Raw genomic sequence first — 25,439 nt, forward strand, 5'->3', positions numbered from 1 at the left:
ATAAGTTTCTGAAATGGAGTAAGCTTTCATTCAGTTATTCATCAGTACTTATTAAATACATACTATGCACTAGGCAATGTTCTAGGTAGTTAGAATACACCAAAAAATGAAACAGGCAAAAATTTCTGTCCTCATGGAGCTTACTTTGTATTGAAGGAGATATCGTACAATAGATACAATAAATGAATGGTATGTTATGTTGGAAGATGATAAGTATTACGGAAAAAAAAGAACAAAATTAGACCAAGATAAGAGATCAGGAGTGTGTATAGAGGGGAGGTGAGTTGCAGTATAAAGTAGGATGATAAGGGTAAGCTTCTTTGAGAAGGTAACATTTGAGTGCAGACTTGAGATGAAGGAGTTAACTCACAAGGCTGGCCCTCTGGGGGATAAGTACTTAGGCAGATGAAGTAACTCCAGGATGGGAGCCTGCCTGACATGTCCAAGGAATAGCAAGGAGGCCAGTGAGGAAAAGCTGAGTGAGCAGGGGACAGTAGTAAGAGATGGTGTCAGAGAGGTCCCAGGTAGCCAGATGGGGTAGGGCCTCATAGACATCATAAAGACTTTGGCTGTACTCTGAATGAGACAGGGAGGCATTGGAGGGTTTTGAGCATAAGGGTGATATGATCTGACTTACCTTTTTTTTTTTTTAACATCTTTATTGAAGTATAATTGCTTTACAATAGTGTGTTAGTTTCTGCTTTATCACGGTGAATCAGCTATACATATACATATATCCCCATATCTCCTCCCTCTTGCATCTCCTTCCCACCCTCCCTATCCCACCCCTCTAGGTGGTCACAAAGCACTGAGCTGATCTCCCTGTGCTATGCGGCTGCTTCCCACTAGCTATCTACTTTACATTTGGTAGTATATATAAGTCCATGCCACTCTCTCACTTTGTCCCAGCTTACCCTTCCCCCTCCCTGTGTCCTCAAGTCCATTCTCTACGTCTGTGTCTTTATTCCTGTCCTGCCCCTAGGTTCTCCATAACAGATTGCCAACAAACACATGAAAGAATGTTCAACATCACTAATCATTAGAGAAATGCAAATCAAAACTACAATGAGGTATCACTTCACAGCAGTCAGAATGGCCATCATCAAAAAATCTACGAACAGTAAATGCTGGAGAGGGTGTGGAGAAAAGGGAACCCTCTTGCACTGTTGGTGGGAATGTAAATTGATACAGCCACTATGGAGAACAGTATGGAGGTTCCTTAAAAAACTAAAAATAGAACTACCATGTGACCCAGCAATCCCACTACTGGGCATATACCCAGAGAAAACCATAATTCAAAAAGACACATGCACCCCAATGTTCACTGCAGCACTATTTACAATAGCCAGGACATGGAAGCAACTTAAGTGTCCATTGACATATGAATGGATAAAGAAGATGTGGCACATATATACAATGGAATATTACTCAGCCATAAAAAGAAATGAAATTGAGTTATTTGTAGTGAGGTGGATGGACCTAGAGTCTGTCCTACAGAGTGAAGTAAGTCAGAAAGAGAAAAACAAATACCATATGCTAACACATATATGGAATCTAAAGAAAAAAAAAAAGAAGAGTTACTTTTTAAAAAGGATCACTCTGGCTGCTGTGTGAATAGACTGCAGGGGGTCGAGGGTGGATACTCGGAGGACCTGTTAGGAGTCTGTTGTAGAATCTAGGCAAGAAAGAATGATACTGAAAGCAGGGTCTTAGCTGCCTCAAATAGAGCAGTCAGAGAGATCAAAGCAAGAGAATAACAATGGTCAGTTTGAAAGATTTTGAAGGTCCCAATAGTATGTCCCTGGAAGGCAAGTGGAGTTAATTAACAGTATGTCAAGAAAGGGATTCTCTATGAAGAAAAGAATAATGAGCTTTGATGTAGATTTTATGCAACATCATAAAACATTTTAGGAAAACTACTAAATTATTCAGCAGAGGCCCAATGAAAGAATCAAAATTTAAGGAGTTGGCAATTGAATACATGTTTTCATGACAGTAGGTTAGAGATAGGCCATGTTTTGAAGCAATGGTAAGATTCATAGTGGTTCAGAAGTCAAGTATACATTTCATGGTGTAAATTGAGATTATTTAAGTAAATGATTTGAAATTTCAGTGTAGTACAGTTGACCCTTGAACAAAGTGGGAGTTCAGGGTGCCAATCCCCCACCCAGTTGAAAATCCACATATTGCCATCTCTGCATCAAAAACAATGGAATTGATATAGAACGAACTTATGGTTGGGAGGGAGGGAAGGGTGGGGAGGAGGGATAGTTGGGGAGTTTGGGATTGACATGTTCACAGTGCTATGTTTGGAATGGGTGACCGACGGGGACCTACTGTGTAGCATGGGGAATTCTGCTCAGTATTGTGTGGCAACCTGATTGGGAAAAGGATTTGAGGGGGGGAAAATGATTTATAAAGTGTAGAACTGCCTAAAACACCAAACCAAAACAAAAAACCCCATAAAACCCCCAAAGGAGTTGATAAATTACTCACCCAAGGACAGGAAGCTGAAACAGTTTGGTTTGGGTAGAATCGGGACTCAAACCCTAATTCTTTTGAATTCACTATTGTGATCTCTAATCAAACACAAACTTCCCCCCCACACTTAGTTAAAGATCTGTAGGATGAAAATACAGGTGCTATATTTATTGAAAAAAATCCACATGTAAGTGGACCTGTGCAATTCAAACCCATGTTGTTCAAGGGTCAATTGTATATAAATGTGCCACAGTATTAGGCTAGTGTTATATTTAAAAATAACGTGGTGTCATCAGGGGAGAAATGGACAGTAGAGTTAGAGGAGAAAGGAGGCCTGCTAATTCAGGGTAGTTTAATTTGGTTTAGTTCCCTCAAGTTTTTGTATATTGTAATTGTTGTTTTATGATGAGTCAAACTTGTAAACACTCAGGTTACTTGTAACATTATAAAGCCAGATTTTGTACCTCATTCTCAAATAGAAGAGTGTAAAATGATTGATTAAAATGTGCTTGATTATAATGGAAAATAGTGTTAAAAAAAAAAGCTTCTGTCCTTGATTTGCCACTTACTAGCAAGTGATTTTAGGCAAGTCACTTAACTATCTCATCTTTAGTGCTCCTGCCCATTTTTTTCTTTGTTTATGATGTGGAATATGAAAAATTGTATAGATGAAAGTGCAAGCCTGGTTAAGCATACTATAAAGGCTTTCATGGTGATAGTTTAGATGCTCTTCTGTTATATATTGTATAAAATACCGTGGGATCAGAAATGTTTTCCCCCATGTATGTTTGTTTGTACATTTGTTCATTATTGTTTATAGAGTGTTTGACCTAGCATTGTTTTAGGTTAGGGATCTGCAGACTTCTTCTGTAAAGAGTCATTTAAATATTTTTGACCATGTGGTCTGTCTTGCAACTACTCAACCATGTTGTAGCATGAAAGCAGTCACCCATAATATGTAACTGAATGGGCATGCCTGGGTTTGACTGTGGTGAACAGTATCTGGGCCTTGGCCCATACTTTGCCCACCACAGTTTTAGGGGCTAAGAATATATGAGTGAATAAAACAGACAAAAATGCTCGCCCTGGTGAAGTTTAAGAGGAGGTAAACAAAACATATAAGTAAAATGCACAATATGACAGTTGCGAAAGAAAATAAAGAATTCTAGGGCAGGAAATTTTAAGCAGAGTGATCGGGGAAGACCTCACTGATACATGAGCAAAGACCTGAAGGATGTGAGGAGATAACTAGGGAAAGAGCAGACCAGGCAGAGGGAAGAGCAAAGGGGAAGGTCCCAAAGGCCTATACTAGAAAGAAATTTTACTGAAATTGGATTTGGGGGGACATTGTTAAGGGGAGAAAATGATAATGCACATCAAGGCCGTAAGTCATAGCCTCCTGTCTACATGTGGCAGATAGGTGAGGAGCAATACTTAGAATAGTTCTTACCAATGAGAATTTGAGCTGTATGCATTATTTAAACTTATGTTGTATGGTTTAAGTGTTAGTACTTTTCATTTTGTTAAAAAACAAAGTTCAACTGAGCAAATTTAAGGATCTTACTGACTTTATTCAATGATTCATGAATTGGACAGCCTTCAGTCTAAGCAAATAGAAGGAATTCTGAAGAGCTGTACAGAATGAAAGACTTTTATAGGCTGAAGGGAGCAGGAACAAGGAAGTTATACTAGGCAAAAAAGTATATTGGTTATTGCTAGATTACTTTCCCTGTAGAAGATGGCAGGGGTTACCTAACTAGTGCTGATCAGGCAATTCCTGATTGGCTGGTTTGAGTCCATTTCTGGGAGAGACAAAACTGTAATTTAGTTCTCAGTTTGACGATGTGAGGGTTAGCATAAGTGACTCCATTTGGGGCCTGTTGTCTTGTTTTTAACAAGCTTACTGTGCTTAGATGTAGCTTTTAGAATTGTCAAGTTGCCTAGTCTAAGGTGTAGTTTCAGGTCACTCTTCTAAAGTGTGTTTGTCCTCTTTCTCATTTTCTATTTATGTACATATATGAATACACACAAATGTTTATAGTATTCAAACACATTTCTAAATACGTAAATTAAAATTATCTTTTTTATTAAATGAGACCTTTCTTTACAACAGATACTTTTATCCCACCAACAATTATCCCTTAAGTACTCCTCAGTTGGAGATTGGCACTTTGAGAGAGATGAGAGCTACATATAAATCATGTTACAACCTTATTTTCAGAGACCTCACAGTCTTGTTGGGACAGCAAGATTTATTGTAAGTGGCAATTAAAGAAGCAGTGTGATGTGGTATAATCAAGCCCGGAAGTCAGGAGCGTACAGTTTTGGTTCTAAGAATGCCTTATTTCTGTTTTTTTTATATCAGCCTGACCTTAAACAAATTAAATTCTCTAGGTTTCATTTCATTCATTTTCAAGATGAGGTCATTGTATTAAATAATATTTAAAGTTACTTCTAATTTGAAAATTAGAAGCAGGATAAAGTGATGACATGTTTACAACTGAGGTGGTTGATCCAATCACTGTAGGCTCTACTTGGCCACCTAAGAGGTCTGAGGCTACTAATATCTATAGCATATTATAACCTTTTCTCATCAGTTAAAAGCTTTGTTAGAGAACACTGTATAATCAGCTGTTACTGAAATTAAGGACAGTAGAAGTTCCTAGAAGGGAGAGCTAAGTATGGGGTCAAGTTGTTGACAGGGGCTTTATAGAGAATGTGCTCCTTGGAGATGTTTTAGGAGTATGAAGCACACTCAGTATAGATCTTCTCCATTATAAGACAACACAATACATGCAGATTTCGCGTTTCAAAATAGCTGAGATGTGCTTTTAAAAAGAAGAAGAATCAATTCCTCTTTCTTCTCCGCCATCCTGTGTGCGGTTGAATTTGCTCCTTGCCATGTCTTCTCACAAACTTTCAGGGTCAAGCGATTCCTGGCCAAGAAACAAAAGAGAATTGTCCCATTCCCCAAAGGATTCGAATGAAAGCTTGTAATAAAATCAGGTATGTCTCCAAGAGAAGACATAGGAGAAGAACCAAGCTGGGTCTGTAAGGAGCCCCGCACATGGGATGGCACACATATTTATGCTGTGTCAGGGTCACTTGCATCTTACCATATCACTCTAAAAACATCACTACCATCAGAACAGCTGGATGTGTTTTATTGCGAAAATGATTTTTCTCTTTGTGTCAGTGTTTCTGCACTAGTGTTTGGCTCAGTAATAAATATGTGAGACCTTTACAAAAAAAAAAAAAAAAAGGAAGAAAAAGAAGAAGAAGAAACCCCAATTGTGAGCCTCTCAAGAGCTAGGACCATGTGCTAGTTATCTTTATTTATACCCCACATAGAACCCTAGGGCCTAACCAGTATGAGGACCAGTAAGAAATTTAGAGGAAGTAATGAAAGATAAGATTGGAAGAGCATATGATTATATATAGCTGATTTCTAAAATTTCAGTTTAGGGTAGGTCTTTGATTTAGCATATTGAATGTGAAACAATAATTTTGATGATGTGATTGGATATAGGGACCCCTCATTATTTTTGAAAGGGGGGCTGCTTGTTGAAAATATCATATTCGCTTTTTTAAAATAGTTATGTTCAAGGTGGAATGAAATAAGAAAAAAAAAGCTGAGGTATCAGGGAGCTGAGCTAAGAAGTTGCTGCCTTGTATTATAAGCATCCACCAACTTCTACGACAATATTCAAGTGTGAAGGGAAACTTTGAGGTTAGTGATCCTGGTTCTCTATTTAAAGGTTAGTATCACTTCAGAACTCACTGTATCGCTTCCCTGTTTATAGATGAATTTAGAAAAAGTAATATACCTTTATTAGGCTGCAGTTAGGGAAGTTTCATGGGCTGCTTTCAGTTTGGACAGAGAGAAAGGGAATTTTTTTGCCACTTTAATATTTAATTTTATTATTCATGATGGTTATTACATTTGTTTGAAGATCCATAAAATTGATTTTCTACCCACTGGGAAATAAATGGGCTATTTAAAACCACAGGCCACAAACAAATCTCCTGAGGTGCATGAGAGCACATTTCTCTCAAGAAAGGGAATTTTTTTGTAATGCCTGGCTGAATCTGGAGATTAGAGAAAAGAGGAAAGGGTTGAGGCAGGCAGATGAGGTAGGAGAGAGGTTTACTCTTCCTGTTGTAATTCCCACTTTTTGGTGGCTAAGAGCCCAAAATGTTGGGATGATTTCACACTGAATAATAGTCTGAACCACCTTTGATAGAATTATGGTTTCCAGGCCTACGTGTGGATTTTCCATGCAGTGGGACTACATAGCTGTGGGCAGGGCTCAAGGAAAAGGCACCACCTGTCACCTTCCTCCTGTACTGGAGGTCCCACGCAGCACCGCCCCAGCTGCTTACACTGCCTCCACACTGGCACCTCAGGAGCAGCAGGAGCTTCAGACGTCTTTCCCCATCGGCCCGTATCTTCACAAGGTGGGATCCGGCCTGCGCAGGCCCGGAAGGACTTCCCAGCTGAGGCCAACGCTGGAAAAGACACACAGAGCTCAGCACCCGCTGCTGTCTGGAGTTCATCTTTGAATTACCTCTCAAAAACCCATTCCTTCTCACTCTTACTCAGTAACAAATAATTTGTAGACTTAGAGTTTGTGAATTATCCAGGTTTATAAATAAGGAACTCTATTCTCTGTGGTAAATTGCACCAGGATGACATTCTGCTCTGTTCAAATGAAAGGGAGATTTGTAAGATTGAATTAATTGAGCTGCAAGCAAAACCAGAAGGCCCAGGTGTAATGTTCTCCCATGGGGGAAGAAATGAGATGATGGGAAGGGTAATTCCTGTTGCTGACCACAAGGTGGTGCCCCTAGACCAGGAGAAGTAGGTGGAAGTACAGGGAATCGTTAGGATATGGGCTGGATTGAGTAGTGACTATCATATAGTGGTAGGTGCTCTTTTAAAATACTGAACTGAATTGATAACTATGGAAATGGAATAGACAATAGTAGAGTAGGTAGAATTTAATGACAATGTTAGAATTTAAAATAGTTAAAGACAAACAAAATTTAAAACCCAAAGATATGCTTGGGAGAACTAGTAAAGTAATGTCTGTTTTCCTTAAAAACAGTTGAAAATTGTAGTTTTTAAATGAAAACCAATACAGATCTCTCTTTTTTGTGTATTTAGTGTCAGTTAGGTAGCTGATGCTGTTAAGGGAATATTTTATTCCCTATCAAGGGAATCATATGGGAATGCAAAAGTAGGAATAAGTTAGAGATGAAGATGTATTTTGGCTTTTTAGTTGTTCTCCAGTAAAGGTACTTTATAGAACAAAACTTGCGTGCCAAAGGAAGTAACTTTTATGTTTATTGACCCTAGCTTAGATGTCCAGAATGTGTATGTTTCTTTTAATATAGTATATTTATGTAGTGACCCAAAAGATATGTTTATTATCCTTAATGATCCTATGTTGACTTTTAATATGGTTGTCCTAAGAGTGGAATTGAAGGTATAGATAGGATGTTTTTGACCTTGCTAAGTTTATCATGCACAGTTATCATCATAGGGATGCCTCCTCAAGTTTTGTTTGGTTTTGTTTTTTAAATCTGAGTTGTATTCCTTCTGTTCCAAGCAGCAGCTTTTGTGAGAACGCTCAACATAATGCAAAGTCAAGTTCACTCTTTAAGTTAAATTTAACCTCCTTTTCCTTTATATTGCAAAATAAATAGAGTCTTGAGAGTAATTAGACCTGTAAAGGAATGTATTGTAGTATGTGACTTAACTTCTGCTTTCCCCTTTTATTCACGAGGGATTTGAGTACTTTACCAATAGCCTTGAATCTTAGGAGTGGGGGAGAATTTTAGCACTCAAAGTCCACTACTCTTCTGTTTATCCAGAACACTGATGCAAGGATTTGTCTTGTGACTGTTAGCTTCCAAAGACTTATAGGTAAATAAACAGGCAGAAGGACAGACAAGGATCGTGTATTATAGAAGATAATCACTAGAACAGATTGGTTTTTCTTCAGCGATCATAGTACAGCATTTTATCTAAAGAAAGATAGGCAACTTTGGCCAGTTACCATAATATTGGGCTTTAGTAAGTGTTTGTTAAAAACTGACTTATTTTGATGTTACCTCATTATGTCCTGTGATCTTGTCAGTCAGTGGGAGCAGACCGGATTTCACTTTTGAGCTTTCATACTTCAGGGTCAGCGTATATTTATTATGCATTAATTTGTGTCTCTCATTTTATGTATAGTTAGACTTTAAAAACATCTTTTTTTTCCTAAATAGAATCATTTAAAATATATAAAATATGTTTGATTTCAAAAATTAATATTATGACAAATTCCTTTGTAAAAAGGATTAGCAAGGATTTATTGGTTTATATATTATAAAAATATTCATATCTTCAACCCAAGATCAAGTCAAATATTTATTAAGAACTGACAATTACATTTTATTTTATCACGGTAACATCTTACTAGAGTGAGGAGCCCTGACACAGATTTCGATATTGTAATAACAAGGAAGCTAAGAATTTAGAAACCTTCAGTTACAAAATGAGTCCCTTGCAACACAAATGATTTTCAGTCAAAAGATCACTGGCTATTGCCAGGTGATTAGCAAAGACTCAGAGACTGTTCAGCCTTTGGGCTAATCCTAATCAGGCTCCTCATTTTACAGGTCCAAAAATGTTAAAACCTGCCTGAGGTAATGCAGCTAAGTTATGAGTGATATCAGGACCAGATCCCTGGGTTCCTTCTGATTCTGTGTTCAGCATTCTCGCCTCTTTATCCTGTTGACTATGTCAAAGAATCGAAGAGCACCAGTTCTGCCATGTAGGGGACAAGAAAAGGGGACAAGAAAGTTTTTCCTTTTTCCAAACATTGGTAACTTAGATAAGCTTTTTGAATGAGGACAGAAATCTAAGAGCAGTGACAAAGGCTGATTTCAACACTACCCTTGTTTGGTTTCTTATGTTAATACTTTTAAATAACTCTTGTCATCTTTTACAGTAACGATGGAAATAGAATACTGTAATGATTCTCTAGAGTTATTTTAATACTGTTTATAATTAAAATATGAGTAATGACATTCTGGACTCTCAGATATCTAAATAAAATAATAAGGAAAAGTGTATTAATTATATATAGTATGTAAAATAAGGCGTCTTCTATTTAGTTAGATAGGCAGTTAAATAGCTTCCATGGAGCTATTTCTGCATTGTGAGGTTGAGACTGGGGTGGAAAAGAGAGTTCATACTTAAAGTCTAATATTAACCATAACATAATTTGCAGAATTATAGTTAAGGGATGAAGGTGAGAACTATCCTTTATCATCTTTCTTATGGCCTTAAGATACCAAGAAACCTGCCCTGAGACTACTGAGGGTTTTTTTTTTTTTTGCTGCATTGGGTCTTCGTTGCTGCACCTGAGCTTTCTTTAGTTGTGGCGAGCGGGGGCTACTCTGTGTTGTAGTGCACGGGTTTCTCATTGTGGTGGCTTCTCTTGTTGCGGAGCACAGGCTTTAGGCGTACGGGCTTCAGTAGTTGCGGCACACAGGCTCAGTAGTTGTGGCTCATGGACTTAGTTGCTCTGCGGCATGTGGGATCTTCCCGGACCAGGGCTCGAACCCATGTCCCCTGCATTGGCAGGAGGATTCTTAACCACTGCGCCACCAGGGAAACCCAAGAATACTGAGTTTTAATGACTCATTTGATAATTGAGAATCTTTTCTGTGTAAGTTGGTAGTAGTCTTTGCAAGAATGTTTTATGGAAGTGACTTTGTTTTAATATTGTTGTATGGGATCATACTCAGCTTTTTTAGTATCTTGTGTAATTTAAATTACACATCCACATTGTGTAATTTAAGTTGCATGTCAGCTTTTTGAGGTAGGTCTGATCTCCTTTTTTACAAATGAGGTAAGTAGGGCTTAGGGAAAATTTTAAATTTGCCTAAGACTAGTGAGCTAGTACATGGCTGAGTCTAAGTCACTTGCTCGACTCTACTGAGCACAGGTGCCTTAGTATTGTAAGTTTGTTATCATGTACTTAGTGTGAAGAGTATAATATAAGGGCATAGAGTGTAGAAAATCTTAGAAGGCTCTAGACTGCCAAAAAATTGGTAACCTCCCAACCAGTTGGAAGGTACATCTAAGTAGACTAATTTTCCTGAAACACCTAAGGAAAAAAATTAAACAGTTGGTCTTAATGATTAAATTAAAACAAGATTTGAAGTCTGATAATCAGCTCTTATATTAGAAATGAATAAAGTAGGAATTTAACTAAAAGAAAGAAGTGTTTCTCATTTTCATATCTATGTCAAAAGGCCACAGTGAAATTGCTCGAAGTCCAAAAGTAACCACAGTCTTAATAACCTCCACTGTTTTAAAAGTAGGAAATGAGGGGCTTCCCTGGTGGTGCAGTGGTTGAGAGTCTGCCTGCCGATGCAGGGGACGCGGGATTGTGCCCTGGTCCGGGAAGATCCCACATGCCGTGGAGCGGCTAGGCCCGTGAGCCATGGCCGCTGAGCCTGCACGTCCAGAGCCTGTGCTCCGCAACAGGAGAGGCCACAACAGAGAGAGGCCCACATAATGCAAAAAAAAAGAAAGGAAATGAGAAGTAATTGACTGATTTATCTTTGCCTCCAGGTAATCTGACTGGTGGCAGGTAACATGGCAGTTAGTAGCAATGATTATTTTTAATTGTGTTTTTTTCTTGCCATCCTCTGCCCTGCCACGTTTCTATAGCCATCTGGAGGGGTAAGGCAAGAGTGCTGGAGCATTGTCCTAAGAAAGTTCTACTTCTCTTTTTAAGCCTTGAATTAACACAACATCTTAAATTGGGGGGTACTTCTGCAGTCATTTAGCTTGGTAACATTCTCCCCAGGTGGTTGTCTGGGCTCCCAAAGAAGCCCATTCTACTTGTGGATGCCTCTGTTAGGCAAATCTAACATGTTAAACCAAAATCTGGTTCCTTGTATTTCTCCAGTTAGGGCCAATCAGAATGTGTACTGCCTCTGCAGGTATGAATTGCTTTCGCAGTGTGTTGTCTCTGAATAGTCCCTTCTAGAGGCTAATAATCCCTAGTCCTTGGGATATTCTTTTTTAGTTTTTAATTCAACAAATATTTTTTCATCCAAGCATTCTAAGTGTAGAATGCAGTAGTGAATCCTCGCAAACACTGTACTGTGAAGTTATCTCTATATCATAAGTGAGGAAACAAAAAATTGAGGTTGAAGAGATTGTCAAGTTCACACAACTGGTAAGAAGTTTATTGGATATCAGAACCAAGTCTTTCTAGCTCCAAAAGTCATGCTTTTGACCACTACCCTTTGCTGCTGTGGGTCTTGCCAAGAAAAATCTTGTAGCCATCAGTAAGGCCTGGAGGAGATAGCTCAAAGAGAAAACTGACCTAAAGAATGGCCTTCTAGCCATGAGATTCTGGGCTGCCAAATGAATTTGGAATCTCCCTGGGCTCTACCAGGAAGCTCCAAATCAGGAAGATTCTTGGCAGTCACAGATTTAAATTTGTGGTTTAAACAATTCACTAAGGACCCTAGAGGCCCATGAAAAATATGGAGCGCTTCACGAATTTGAATGTCATCCTTGTTCAGGGGCCGTGTTACTGCACTCTGTGTTCCAATTTTAGTATATGTGCTGCTGAAGCAAGCACTAGGGTGTTCTTTCACATTGTAATTTTGAATACTTAGTCACACTGGTCCATCAACTCTTGGTTGTTCTAGTTCTTCGGTAATTCTTAAATGATGGTCTCCAGAACAAAATACAACGTCCATATATGGTTACAGTGGTGACTAGAGCTTAGCTATTGCTTTTCTAATTCTAAGGTCTTATATGCTTCTTTTAATATACACAGCTCTATTTTGAAGCTGTTTTTCCTTTTTGCAGTTTGACTTATTTTTCATATCATCTTTGATTTTCACCTGGTGAAAATCATAGAATTTAATTCAGAGCAGTTGAAAATTTTGTAGATAGTGCTTTAAAAATATAGATGCTCAGTAATTTTGAGAATGTTAGAAGACTTTTCTAGTGAACTTTTTGTTTTGTCTTTTAAAAAAATTCCCAGCTCAAAATAATAGAAATTTCAGCCTCTGAAATTGTAATAATCTCTCAGAAAATCAGAAGTGATGATATGGATTGGTCTGGGTCTGTAGGGCCCTAAGAGGAAGAAATTCTTGTTAGCAATTTACTTATTTTCCGGATAGTAAGATAGCAAATGTTGCTTTTCCACCATATTTGTGATTTTATGATCTTCTTAGATGTCACATAATTTTTTAAAAAATAATATTCTGAAGAGCTGGCACTTCTGTTTAAACTGTTAGAAAAGTTTGATCCTACAGTGCAAAGTCGTAATCTGGAAAGCAGTATTTGACATTTGAATATTGCTGTCCTGGTTTGGGGGTGAATTTTTTTAGTTTAAGAGAAATTCCCAGATTTAATTTCTGAGCTAGAGTCTTAATCAGTTGTTGACAATTTAATTTGAACTTAAACTTTCTTTTTAGCAAAAATCAGTACCAGGGAATTAATTCATTCCCTAGCTTACTTGGGAAAGATGTTTTTAGAAAGCTTTACTACCACTATTTCTAGAGGCCCTCTGTTGGTACCTTCTGGTACTGCTGAGAGTATTTAATGAAATTGCTAATTCTGCATTGTACTAGTGATTCTTACTGGCTGCAGTGTATTTTAAACATAATTTTCTTGGTTAACCCTAATAATAATCCCAAAGTCTTATTTTTAATTACCAATCTGGTTTTGGAGCTAATTTTTAACAAATGTTGGCACAAATTCTGAACTTTTGCAGAGACCCTGTGGTTGGTAAATAACTTCAGGATTTTTATTTTGGTCAATAAGGTTGTTTTGGTTTTAAATAACAGAAAGTAGACAATGTGCTGTGAAAACCTAATTTTTTTTTTTTTTTTTTTTTGCGGTACGCGGTTCTCTCACTGTTGTGGCCTCTCCCGTTGCGGAGCACAGGCTCCGGACACGCAGGCTCAGTGGCCACGGCTCACGGGCCCAGCCTCTCCGCGGCATGTGGGATCTTCCCGGACCAGGGCACGAACCCATGTCCCCTGCATCGGCTGGCGGACTCTCAACCACTGCGCTACCAGGGAAGCCCTGAAAACCTAATTTAATTTAAATGTGCCCGTCTTTCTAAAGGTGGTAGATATAGTGATTTTCCAAAGACTCATTCATTATTCCCTTGCCTTTTTAGAATACTACTCACGACAACATGAACAAATAATAAAGCATTTTGATAGTGTGCTCTAAACAGTAATGTACTTGAAAACTAATTTCAAGGATAACAGTATTTTCAATGTTAATTGAAATGGCCTTGGTATGTTCTGGGGGTCACTTCCAATATTAAGATTTTGGAGAATCCAGCTTAGGCCTTTAAAGGTAGATAAATTCAGTTAACTTAGTTTGAATTTTTAGATTTAGGTTGGAGGGATAATGAAAGATATCCTCACAGGTCTTTATCCCCCCTCTGGGCGTGTGTGTATGTTTGTACGTATGTATGAGTGTATGTGTACATGTACACAATTGCCACACACATGGTGTAAGCTTGATGGAGAGTTGGATAGTCCATTTCTTTGCCACTAGTTCTGCACTCTTTTTCCAAGAAAGTCACTTTATTATTTTGATATTTTGAAAGATTATTTGGGTGCCCTTAAGGTCTGATGCTGAACATTTATTTATACATAGTTGGTGGTACACTGTTTATGAGTATTTAATATCTATTAAAAATTCATTATCATATAGGTAGGCCTCCTATGACCTAATTTTTAAAAAAAATAATGGAAAGTTCATTAACTGTCTAGAGTAGTGGCCTCCAAATTATTTTGCTCACCCACACCTTTTAGTGTATCTCTAACGTTTTTATATTTTATGTATTTTAATATTTTATATAGTTGTTCCTGTATATTATGTATCTCATATAACACAAAAATAGATATGAAAGGGATGAATAAAAAATATAAATGAAAGTTATAATGTTTTCTTTCCATGACTCATTGATTGTCTTGTATACACGCTGGGGTGCATGTATCCTGTATTTAGGCCAAAATTAAAAGTCAGGATAATTTCCCTCTAAAGAATTTTTGGATAATATGGAAATCATTTGTACTTGTCTGAGAAATATGACACTAGTACAATATAAGAACAAATTTTACAGTAGAACTGTCCAGTTTTGAGGTAGGCTGCCTTGGGGTGATCAGGCAAAGGCTGGAGAACCACACATCATGCATGTTGTAGGAAAAATCCACGACTCCAATCGAGAGTTGGACGAAACGACTTCTGATATTTCTTCTAAGATTCTGGGACTACAGATAGGAATTCATAGGTTGAGCACTTAAATTTAAAACACTGCGGGGAAGTTAGGCTGTGAATGAAGATCTGGCTCAGGAGTATGCTAGGAAGTTGTTGAACTTCATCCAAACCTCTGCTCAGCTCTTCTGCTGTCACCTTTAGAAATCTGAAGTTTTCTGATTCTCAGGCCACCTCTACGTAGGAAAAAATATTAAGGTTTCTTTCAAGCCTATAGCCTGACTAAATGGGAGAGTAAATATATAAACTACGAGGGATTCCAACAATGGACTTTATCATTCACTCTGCTTCATTATATCAAAGAGAGAGAAATGAAAACAAGTTTAGAATAGATGAGCAAATATTTTAAAGTGTATAGTATCACAGATAGCTTAGTAAATATGTTTCGATTTGTTAAATTCCGTGTAGCATATATAAGTACTATTTCATTAAAGTTAGTCTGTTCTGCGGTAGAACTTGAACAGCTTCATCTTTTAAACCTCAAAACTCTGTCACCTTAAAAACAAAAACCTTAGCTTCTCCATAAACTCCCTTTTTTGTTTTCTGTGAGCGGATGGTTGGTTTGTGAAATCCAACTAACCAGGGTAAGTCAGCAGTAAACCTACAACTTCTTCACTATACATATCTTGATTTGAGTATTGTGAATGTGACTTCAGTGCTATAGAGTACCTGCTGAAGTTTTTCTGTTGTGGTGGTGGTTTTCTTCTTTCCTGGTTTATATAATACCCTGTTCTCTCTCATTGCTAACACAGAGGCAAAAGCCCTTCTGCACCAGTGAATCTAAAAGTGATACTGGAATCACCAAAACTTGAGATTTTTTTTTTCGTAATGGCTGATCCTGTATTTATTGAGAAGATTTGCATCTCAACTGCACTTTTCTCTTAACAATGTAAAAATCACGAAATGAATGAAAGGCCGTAAGAGTGAAAGAGAGCCTTAATTCTGATCTATTTATTTCTGAGCATTTCTTTATAAGAAGTTTAATAGTGGACTAGTGCTTCAGAGGAACTGAAGATTGGTATAACCTCCCCCATATGGATGCTCTGTGGAAAATGTTTTCTAGGACTTTACCAAAATAGAGGCTTATTAGAACATATACAATCTTAGGGAGCATACTCTTGGTTTATTAGTAAAAGTCTCCTGTTAGGCAGTTATGCAAATGCACATTTAAATAACCACCGTAGGACTAGAATATCTTAAACATTGCTTTCTGGCTTAAGCTCACCACAGGCTTTCCAAAAACATTAGACTTGTTTTCAATGATTGTAGATGGTTCAGGTCACAACTGTACATTCTTCTAGCAAAAGAACAGGGTCCAAGTTTTCTACTCCTTGGAACTGTTTTCTGATGCAAGAATGCAAAACAGCTGAAGAAAATAATCTACCCCATTTTGTTACTGTTAAGTGCGATTGTTACGACTTAAAATGTTTCTTTGATAAGGTTTCTTCCATTTTCCATATTCCTTGGTTATCATACTTTGTCTTTACATGAATTGTGATGAGTTACACTGAACATAGAATCAAATTAAGTTTAAGTAGATAAATATGTGTGAGATTAATATATTCTTCCTAGGAATGTTTGCCCAGAGGGCCTTAGGGTATAAGGTGACCTTGCTTAAGTTTCTTTGCATAAAGATAGAATTCAGCCTATTTTCTAATTATCAGAAGTTTAGCTTTGTGAGAGTGGGAATAAAGGTTTATGATCTGATTATAGCTCAGGAGAATTTAGGCCACAGTATAAATTACCTGCCTTGGGTCTATCTACTAGTTTGTGATACGTATTCCTTGTTGTCTGCTTACAGTTCTGTCTCATTATCTTCTGTTGCATTAGGATACAGAGGTTTGTAGGTTGGTACAGAGATCAAGATAAGCTTGAGTTTTTTACATCTTTTTTTTTTTAAATCTTCATTGGAATATAATTGCTTTACAATGTTGTATTAGTTTCTGCTGTACAACAAAGTGAATCAGCTATATGTATACATATATCCCCATATCCCCTCCCTCTTGAGCCTCCCTCCCACCCTCCCTATCCCGCCCCTCTAGGTGGTCACAAAGTGTCAAGCTGATCTCCCTGTGCTATGTAGTAGCTTCCCACTAGCCATCCATTTTACATTTGATAGTGTGTATATGTCAGTGCTACTGTCTCCCTTTGTCCCAGCTTCCCTCTCTCCCCTCCGTTCTCTACATCTGCATCAAGTCTGTTCTCTACATCTGCATCTTTATTCCTGCCCTGCCACTAGGTTCATCAGTACCGTTTTTTTTAATTCCATATATGTGCATTAGCATACGGTAATTGTTTTTCTCTGTCTGACTTACTTCACTCTGTATGACAGACTCTAGGTCCCTCGACTTTTACATCTTGTTTTCATCATTATGAGGATTTGTGGCTCTAGTGTTTTACTAAATAAAATCAATTGAATAAAATAAATCAGTTTCCTCGTTTAGATGAGACACAGTTTGTCACATCCAGACTAACTTTACTGGGTAATTATTTTTTTACTTTTAGTGGGATTTACCTAAAAATGAGGTTTAAAAAAAATTAACTACCCTTGAAACTGGCAAAAAATCTTTGCAAAAGACATTGATGTTTGTATAAAGGAAAAAACATTCCTATGTGTTTCTCCTTTACTACTCATACAGAACACTTCACTGTTGGTTACCAAATGTGTGGGGTTTTTCCCCCCACACCAAGCAATTCTCTGCAGCACTAGCTGGGTGTCCTACAATTTAATGCGATTCTGACACTATCTGAGGATAGCATCAGATCCCACAAGTCAAGGGCTAAGTCCCACAAGGCTGCCTCCCATTCCCCTTTTGTCGCCAATCACAAATCCAGGTTGTCACCTGTGCTTCTGACCAGCTGGTTCCAGAACCTTCACATGACCCACTCCTTGGGTTTGATTAATTTACTAGAACGGATAAAAGAACTTGAGAAAATATTTTACTTACTATACTACAGCTTTATTACAAAAGGATGTAACTCAGGAACAGCCAGATGGAAGAGATGCATAAGGAAAGGTATGTGGGATGAGACTTAGAGCTTCCCTGCCCTCTCCCAGGACCTCCGTGTGTTCACCAACCTGGAAGCTCTCCAAATCCAGTGGTTCAGGGATTTTTATGGAAGCTTCATTACATAGGCATGATAGATTAAATCGTTGGCCTCTGGTGACTGAGTGTAATCTCTAGTCCCTCCTTCCTTCCCTGGGGTAGGGGTTGGGTTGGGTGGGATGGGATGGACTGAAATCACATGGTTTGGTTCCCCTGGTAACTAGCCGCCAGGTTACCTAGGGGCTTTATAAAAGTTACCTCATTAGCACAAATTCAGGTGTAGTTGAAAGGGGCTTGTTATGAATAATAAGACACCCATTTCACCTTTATACTCTGAAGCTATTTTAGGAACTGAGGATGAAACACCAAATATTATAACAAGACGCTCCCATTGCTTTTACCCTTAAGAATTCCAAGAGTCTTGGGAGCCATGATCTAGGAACCACAGACACAAGACATGTATTATAAATCACAATATCATATGTTCAATGTGAAAAATAACAAAAGCCATTCTTTTTTGTGTAATTTGAATGTTTTAATTATATATTTTTCTATAGATACTGTCTTTTATCTCTCTTCTTTAAGATTTGTACCCTTGTGATTTTTTTCTTCCTGTTAGTTTGCATCTCTTGTCATTTACTGTCTCTGGCTTCACAATTCAGTATTGTCCTAGTACCATTTTTTTGTGCTCTGGACGCGCAGGCTCAGTGGCCATGGCTCACGGGCCCAGCCTCTCCGCGGCATGTGGAATCTTCCCGGACCGGGGCACAAACCCGTGTCCCCTGCATCAGCAGGCGGACTCTCAACCACTGAGCCACCAGGGAAGCCCCCTAGTTACCATTTTTAAAATCACAGCTGGAAACACTGAAAAGCATTCTGATAAAGGAAGACTGAATTGTGACTTTAGGCCAACAATAAGCTAGAGGAACAAATGATGTTTAAAAAATTAATTTTATTTCAATATGTGTTTGTGTCTTTGGTCCTTCAGAGAATTGTTGAAACCAAGAATTTAAAAGTCACAGACTTCCGCTTTTCAACATAGAAGTATAAAATATTTTACTTGCTTGCGAATCTGCTATTTTACTTTTTTTTTTTTTTGGCTGCTCCATGTAGCTTGTGGGATTTCAGTTCCCTGTCCAGGGATCGAACCCCGGGCCCTTGGTAGTGAGAGAGTAGAGTCCTAACCACTGGATCGCTAGGAAATTCCCTTACGTTTTTTTGTGAAGAAGTATCCATAGACTCATTTACTGCCATCTTTCAAGTTCTCAGAGCTCTCACAAACAAGTATTTTCTTCAGTATATCTAACCCAAGGAAAATTTATTTTAATTTTTATGTTTATCAAACAGCCATGCTGTACAAGGTTCTAATGACTGGAACTCTTGATCCTATTTCCTACTTTCCTCAGGCAACCATATTTAAACTTTTAAGTTTTTATTCTGGAATATGCTTAATTCTATTTTTTTCTATTTTAGATAACATCTGTTGATTTCCTATGATGAAGGTGATGATGTGGCTTATCTCTCCTGCTCACATCTTACTAAGATTTTAGTTAAATTTCAATATATTGTTTACATTGTGTCAATGTAAATTTTTTACACCTTAACCTTATAGTATATGATTACATTTCCCTTTTTATACAATTTTTTGTTGTCTGTGGAGTTAATTGCTTCGATTTTTATTGTTCTTTATAGCTGTAATTGGGTCATCTCCAGATTCTGTAAGAACTATAAATCTTCTCTCAATACTTTCAAAAGCATCATATGTTCTTCTGTTTTATCTTTTTCTTGGTGGTATAGCTCCTGGAGCCCTCACTTCTCCTGTAGTCTGAATTGATTGCTGTGTAAGACCACACACCTTTTGTCAGAATTCCTTCCTCTGTTAATAAAAGATCCCTGTTTCCTTGGTTTCATGTTGTTGTCTTTACTGACTTATTCCTTACTTTATATGAAGCACATTCTCCATGGAGCCTTATGAAAAAGGATGCATAGGAGATCATTTTTCAGAAATTATGCTCATTTCAGATTTTCTTTATTTTACTCTAATACTTAATTTAATACTTCATTGACTGGGTGTGGAATTTTAGGTTGGAAATAATTTCCCCTTAGAATTTTGTAAAGCATTGTGTCTTTATCTCCTAGCTGCTAGTATTACTAGCTTCTGGTGCCATACTGATTCGCAGTCCTCTGGGTAGCAGTTTTTAAAAGTCTTCTCTTTATCTCTGTTTTCCTGAAGTTTTACAGTGATGTGCCTTGGTGTGAGTCCTGGCATTTTTTGGTCTGTATACTGTGGGTCCTTTCAATCTGGACAACTCAAAGACTGGATCTAGAAACAGTAGTTTTAGAAAACTATCTTGCAATATTAATTTCTATTCCATCAAACCTCCCAAATTTGTTTTCACCACACCGCCCACTAACCTGCCAAGCATTTACCTGATGGGAGAAAAGCTGATTTTGTTTTAAATTTTTATTATATAATATTTTATTCATATAAAAATAAACTTAGGTACTATGACACACAAGACCTGTGAACCTACCACGTAACGTAAAGAATGGGAACATTAGGGCTTCCCTGGTGGCGCAGTGGTTGAGAGTCCGCCTGCCGATGCAGGGGACACGGGTTCGTGCCCCGGTCCGGGAAGATCCCACATGCCGCGGAGCGGCTGGGCCCGTGAGCCATGGCCGCTGAGCCTGCGCGTCCGGAGCCTGTACTCTGCAATGGGAGAGGCCATAACAGGGAGAGGCCCGCGTACCGGAAAAAAAAGAATGGGAACATTAGAACATTACCATCACCATGTTCTTGGAACTGTATGGGATTCTCCCACTGTTGAAAAGTTTTTATTTCACTCACTTTACTTAAAAAAAAATATTTAATTACATATTGTATGTGACGCTGTTTAGTTATACTTGTTTTGGGGGCTTTATAAAATGATATTATAGCTTATGTAGTCTTCTGTGACTTGCTTTTACACAGAAATATTTTTCTAAGTTGATCCATGTTATTGCATACAGTTGTAGTTCATTTGTACTGTTTATTTAATTTTCTCCCCCATTTATCTTTTTCTTAGTCAGAGGTTGGATCTCCTGTTTTGTTTTGTTTCCTTATTTTCTGACTCTTTTGTATCCTGACTTCTGGGAAATTTCCTTAAAACTTATTTTCCAGTCCTTCCATTAAAATATTTCATTTCTATCATGTTTTAAATTTTTGAAGTGCTTTTCCTCTATGAAAACTTTTTTATAACAACCTATTTTTATAGGTTATGTTTTCTTTGTGTCGAAGGTTTTTTTTTTTTTTTTGCTTCCTATATAGTCTCTGTCTCTTCAGAGTTTCTTTCCCTTTTTCTTTTTTCCTGGGTGTTTTAGTCTCTGTCTTTTTGTTACAGGCTTTTCTCAAGTATCTTTCTTGCCATGGCTTTGTCTTCATATTTGAGGGAGCATTGAAATGTTGTGGGAAGCTCTCCTTTGTGAAAGGCTTGTAGGTTGGTGGTTTTTTGCTGTAGAGTAATTAGGCAGAGACCCATTTTATTGCAGACCCCTCCACTTGTCAGTATCTATAGGTCTTGTCTTCAGTTCTACAGTCACCTTTTCAAGAGAATCTTCAAACTTTTGCATTTGCTGGCGGATGAATGATGGTGGTGGTAATAGCTTGGCCGCCTTGTGGCTTAGTGCCTTCCGCTAGGAGGAAGAGGACTAAAATTCTCATTTATCAGTTTAATCCTTCTGTCCTTAGAATGGTACCTCATTCCAGCCCTCAGCTGTGTCTAGAGTCTCTCAGTCTAGAATCCTTCTCGTCCCTTGTTTCAGTCTTCCCCAGAAAATAAAACTCTGGACCGATCACCTTCCTGTGTGTTAGGAGAATGAGCTGCTGATCTAGATCTAAGTGTTCATTATAAATACTTATAACCAGTCCTGTTTTCAGGTCCAACCCAATGCCCTTGTTTTTGAGTAGCCCCTGATACTTCTAAGTCTTGACCTTTCTATACTTTTGGCATAAATAGGCTTGCTTCTTGTTGGTTTCCTCACACCACCCACTACCCTGCCAAGTACTTATCTGACTGGAGAAAACCCAAAAGCTGTCATTTATTACCGGACCATCGTTTTTTCACCTCCCAGAGAGTTTTATTGACATCTCTTATTTACTGTTGTCTCCTTTCAAGTTTGCTGTGCCTTTCTGGGTATATGCCTTTTGTTATTCAATTTTAGTAGAAAGCCAAGATAAATATGTTCAGTTCTTCATGCTTAATCCATGATTCCTTTCTAAGGAAGCTTTTATTACAACAGAAACGTGAGGGACTTTGATATAGAATTGCCCTCTAAAGTCGTCTTTGTCCTCAAAGTAGAAATCAGCAAAAATTTCATTTCTGCTGGTTGTGATCCAGGTTAGTCTGTTTTTCAGCACATACAGAGCCTTTTGAAATATAGGGTCCCACTCTTGTAAAGTAGAAAAGGCTAGGATCCATTTGTTTCTTTCTGTAGCCACTTAAAAAATAGCATTCCTATAGCAATTTCGTAGTTATCTTCTGTCTCAGATTCTTTTTACTGGACAGCTAAACATAAAGTTCATTCTCTTTTCATTGACCTAGAGTGTCATAGACAGAATAATCTTTTAAAATTTGAATTTGGGTATTAAAGTTTAGTTTTTGAAATCCTGATTTGGGTGAAGGAAATCTAGATTAAGTTTAACCAAACTGTGGTTTTTATTATGTTTTATACTTAAGTAGTACTTTGAGCCATGTGAAATTACCAATAGTTGAGCAGTTCTAGCCTATAAAAATGGTAATTTTATGTGATTCAACATAACAAAGTTAAAAGATCTTAATAGTTTAGTTAACAGTCCTTTCTGTCCAATGTAGGAATTTGTTCTATAGCATTTTTGGAAATATTCCAGTAGGAGGAAAGGATGAGATGAAATGATAAGTAAGAGGAAGAGTTGAGGTCCCTATTCAGTATAACTGTACATCCAAGAGTTGCATCAGGGTTCCTATGGTGTTCTAGAAGCTCCACACTACTGAGGCTGGAGGCTATAAATTCCATGGAGTGCCAATTAGATACACGATGCCTGTGAATTTGGACACTAACACATACTACCTGAGTACCTGGCTGCCAGGCTACAAATCTGTAGAGGATTTCAGCAAGTATCAATTTAGCTGGAATAGTATCACTTAGTATTGTTTATTCTGTATACAGCCTTTATGTGTATTTCCTTAAGTTAGTTAAAAGTTGAACTTTAAAATGATAATATGACTGTCAGTGAGATTTAAAACATTGTAGAGATAAAATATACAATAGCAAAAAGGACTGGGGGAAGGATTGGTTTGTTTCGAAGGTGGTTAAGGTAGACTGTAACCCTATAATTTACAGGATTACCACTAAAAGGATAACACAAAAATGCATAAAAAATAATAGAAGAGATTAAATGGAATATTAAAAATACTTGATGAGTAGAAAAGAAGAATAAAGAACACATGGGACAAATTTAAAACAAATAGCAAGATGGAAGTAAAAAGACAGAAAAAAGACCATGCAAACACTAACCAAAAGAAAGCTGTTGTTAAAGCTATGTTAATATCAGATAGGTTAGACATTAAGGCAGAAAGTATTGCTAAAGGTAAAGAACGACATTTTCATAGTGCTAAAATGGTCCTCTCAGTAGAAAGACATAACAATCCTAAGCAACCTTCTCTTGTTGTTTGGTTTGCTGACCATACATGTGTGGTGTTTGGGTCTTTTCTTTTCACGAGTGTTGTCATTTTTCACTGCTAGAGATGTTTCTGAAGTCTGTGAGGGAAGAGTTGTTGCTTTGTGTCTGACTGTGATTGTGTTCATTTTAGCACATGCTCTGGGCGTTGTAAACGATTGTGTGGGGTACCACCTGAGAGAGCAAAGCCTCACAATTATAATTATTTCATTTAGTGTTGTAGTTACTTTTAATGTAATTATTGTCCTTTAAAACATGCCATGCATGAGAAATAGAATTTAGATGAGGACTAAAGAAGTGATGTTTCAAAGAATTCTTTTTTAACATTGTGTGATTATGAGTAATAAGGTACTATAAAGAACAAATCAGAAAGGAGAACCTGGATTCTTGTTAGTGAGCCTTTTTTTTTTTTTTTTTGGTATTAGGTCTTTAAAGCCTTGCAGTGATGTGTTATTGTCAAAAGTCTTCATTTCTATCTGGAGAGAATGTCCTGTTATTTAGAGAATATTCCATTTTTCTGGAAAAAGACATCTGTTGGTTGATCTTCATGCCTAAATGTAAGAAAAGGAGAGAGGTTTAAGGAAAGAGAAGTGCTGAATCAAAGAGCATACTTGGAAATAGACAGAAATACAATTAGTGTAACTTTAAAAAATTTGTGGTAAAAGCACATAACAAAATTTACTATTTAACTGTACAATTTAGTAGTGTTAAATATATTCACTTTGTTGTGAAATAGATCTCCAAACCATTTCATCTTGCAAATCTGAAAATCTATATCCATTTAAAAACTCTTCCTTTCTCCCCTCCCCTCAGCCACTGTATCCACAATTCTACTTTGTGTTTGAATTTGACTACTCTAGGTACCTCAGATAAGTGGAATCATACAGTATTTGTCTTTTTCTGACTGGCTTATTTCACTTAACATGATGTCCTCAAGGTTCATCCATCTTGTAGCATGTTACGGGATTTCCTTCCTTTTTAAAACTGAATAATACTCCCTTGTGTGTTTAGACCACATTTTGTTTATCCATTTATCCGTTGGTTATTTGGTTTGCTTCCACCTCTTGGCTATTGTGAATAGTGCTGCTATGAACATGGGTGTACAAATAGCGTTTCGAGACCCTGCTTTCAATTCTTTTGCATATATACCCAGAAGTGGGATTGCTGGATCATATGGTAATTCTATTTTTAATTTTTTGAGGAACTGCCATACGAGTATTCCACAGCAGTTGCACTGTTTTGTATTTTACATCAGTATGCAAGGGTTCCAGTTTCTCCACGTCCTTGCGAACGCTTGTTTTCCGTTTTTTTTGTTGTTGTTAGTTGCCATCCTAACAGGTATGAGGCAATATCTCATTGTGGTTTTGATTTGCATTTCCCTGATGATTAGTGATGTTGAGCGACTTTTCATATGCTTGTTGGCTGTCTTTTGTCATCTTTGGAGAAATGTCAGTTTACATCCTTTGCCCATTTATTCATCAGTTTGATTTTTTGTTGTTAAGTTGTATGAGTTCTTTATATATTTTGGATATTAAGCCCTTTTCAGATATATGACTTACAAATATTTTCTCCCATTCAGTAGGTTGTCTTTTCATTTTGTTGATGGTATCCTTTGCTTTGCAGAAGCTTATTAGTTTGATGTATTCCCACTTGCTTATTTGTTGCCTTTGCTTTTGGTGTCAAATCCAAAAAATCATTGCCAAGACTGATGTCAAGGAGCTTACTGCTTATGTTTTCTTCTAGGTGTTTCATGGTTTCAGGTCTTACATTCAAGTCTTTAATCCATTTTGGGTTAATTTTTGTGCTAGTGGTCCCGTTTTATTCTTTTGCATGTGACTGTCCAGTTTTTCCAATACCATGTATTGAAGTGACTGTTATGACAGTTATT

General features: G+C 37.5%; 1 protein-coding gene and 1 non-coding gene across 2 annotated transcripts in view; one reads left to right on the top strand and one right to left on the bottom strand.

Moving 5' to 3' along the window:
• TMCC1 (transmembrane and coiled-coil domain family 1) overlaps nucleotides 1-25,439 on the top strand; it is a 164,218-nt gene that overhangs the window by 13,992 nt on the left and 124,787 nt on the right.
• Nucleotides 12,037-12,140, bottom strand: LOC116762946. The gene has a single exon (XR_004352374.1). It is a non-coding gene; the product is annotated as a U6 spliceosomal RNA (small nuclear RNA).

The sequence above is a fragment of the Phocoena sinus genome, chromosome 11 (genome assembly GCF_008692025.1).
Source record: "Phocoena sinus isolate mPhoSin1 chromosome 11, mPhoSin1.pri, whole genome shotgun sequence".
NCBI classification, from domain to species: domain Eukaryota; kingdom Metazoa; phylum Chordata; class Mammalia; order Artiodactyla; family Phocoenidae; genus Phocoena; species Phocoena sinus.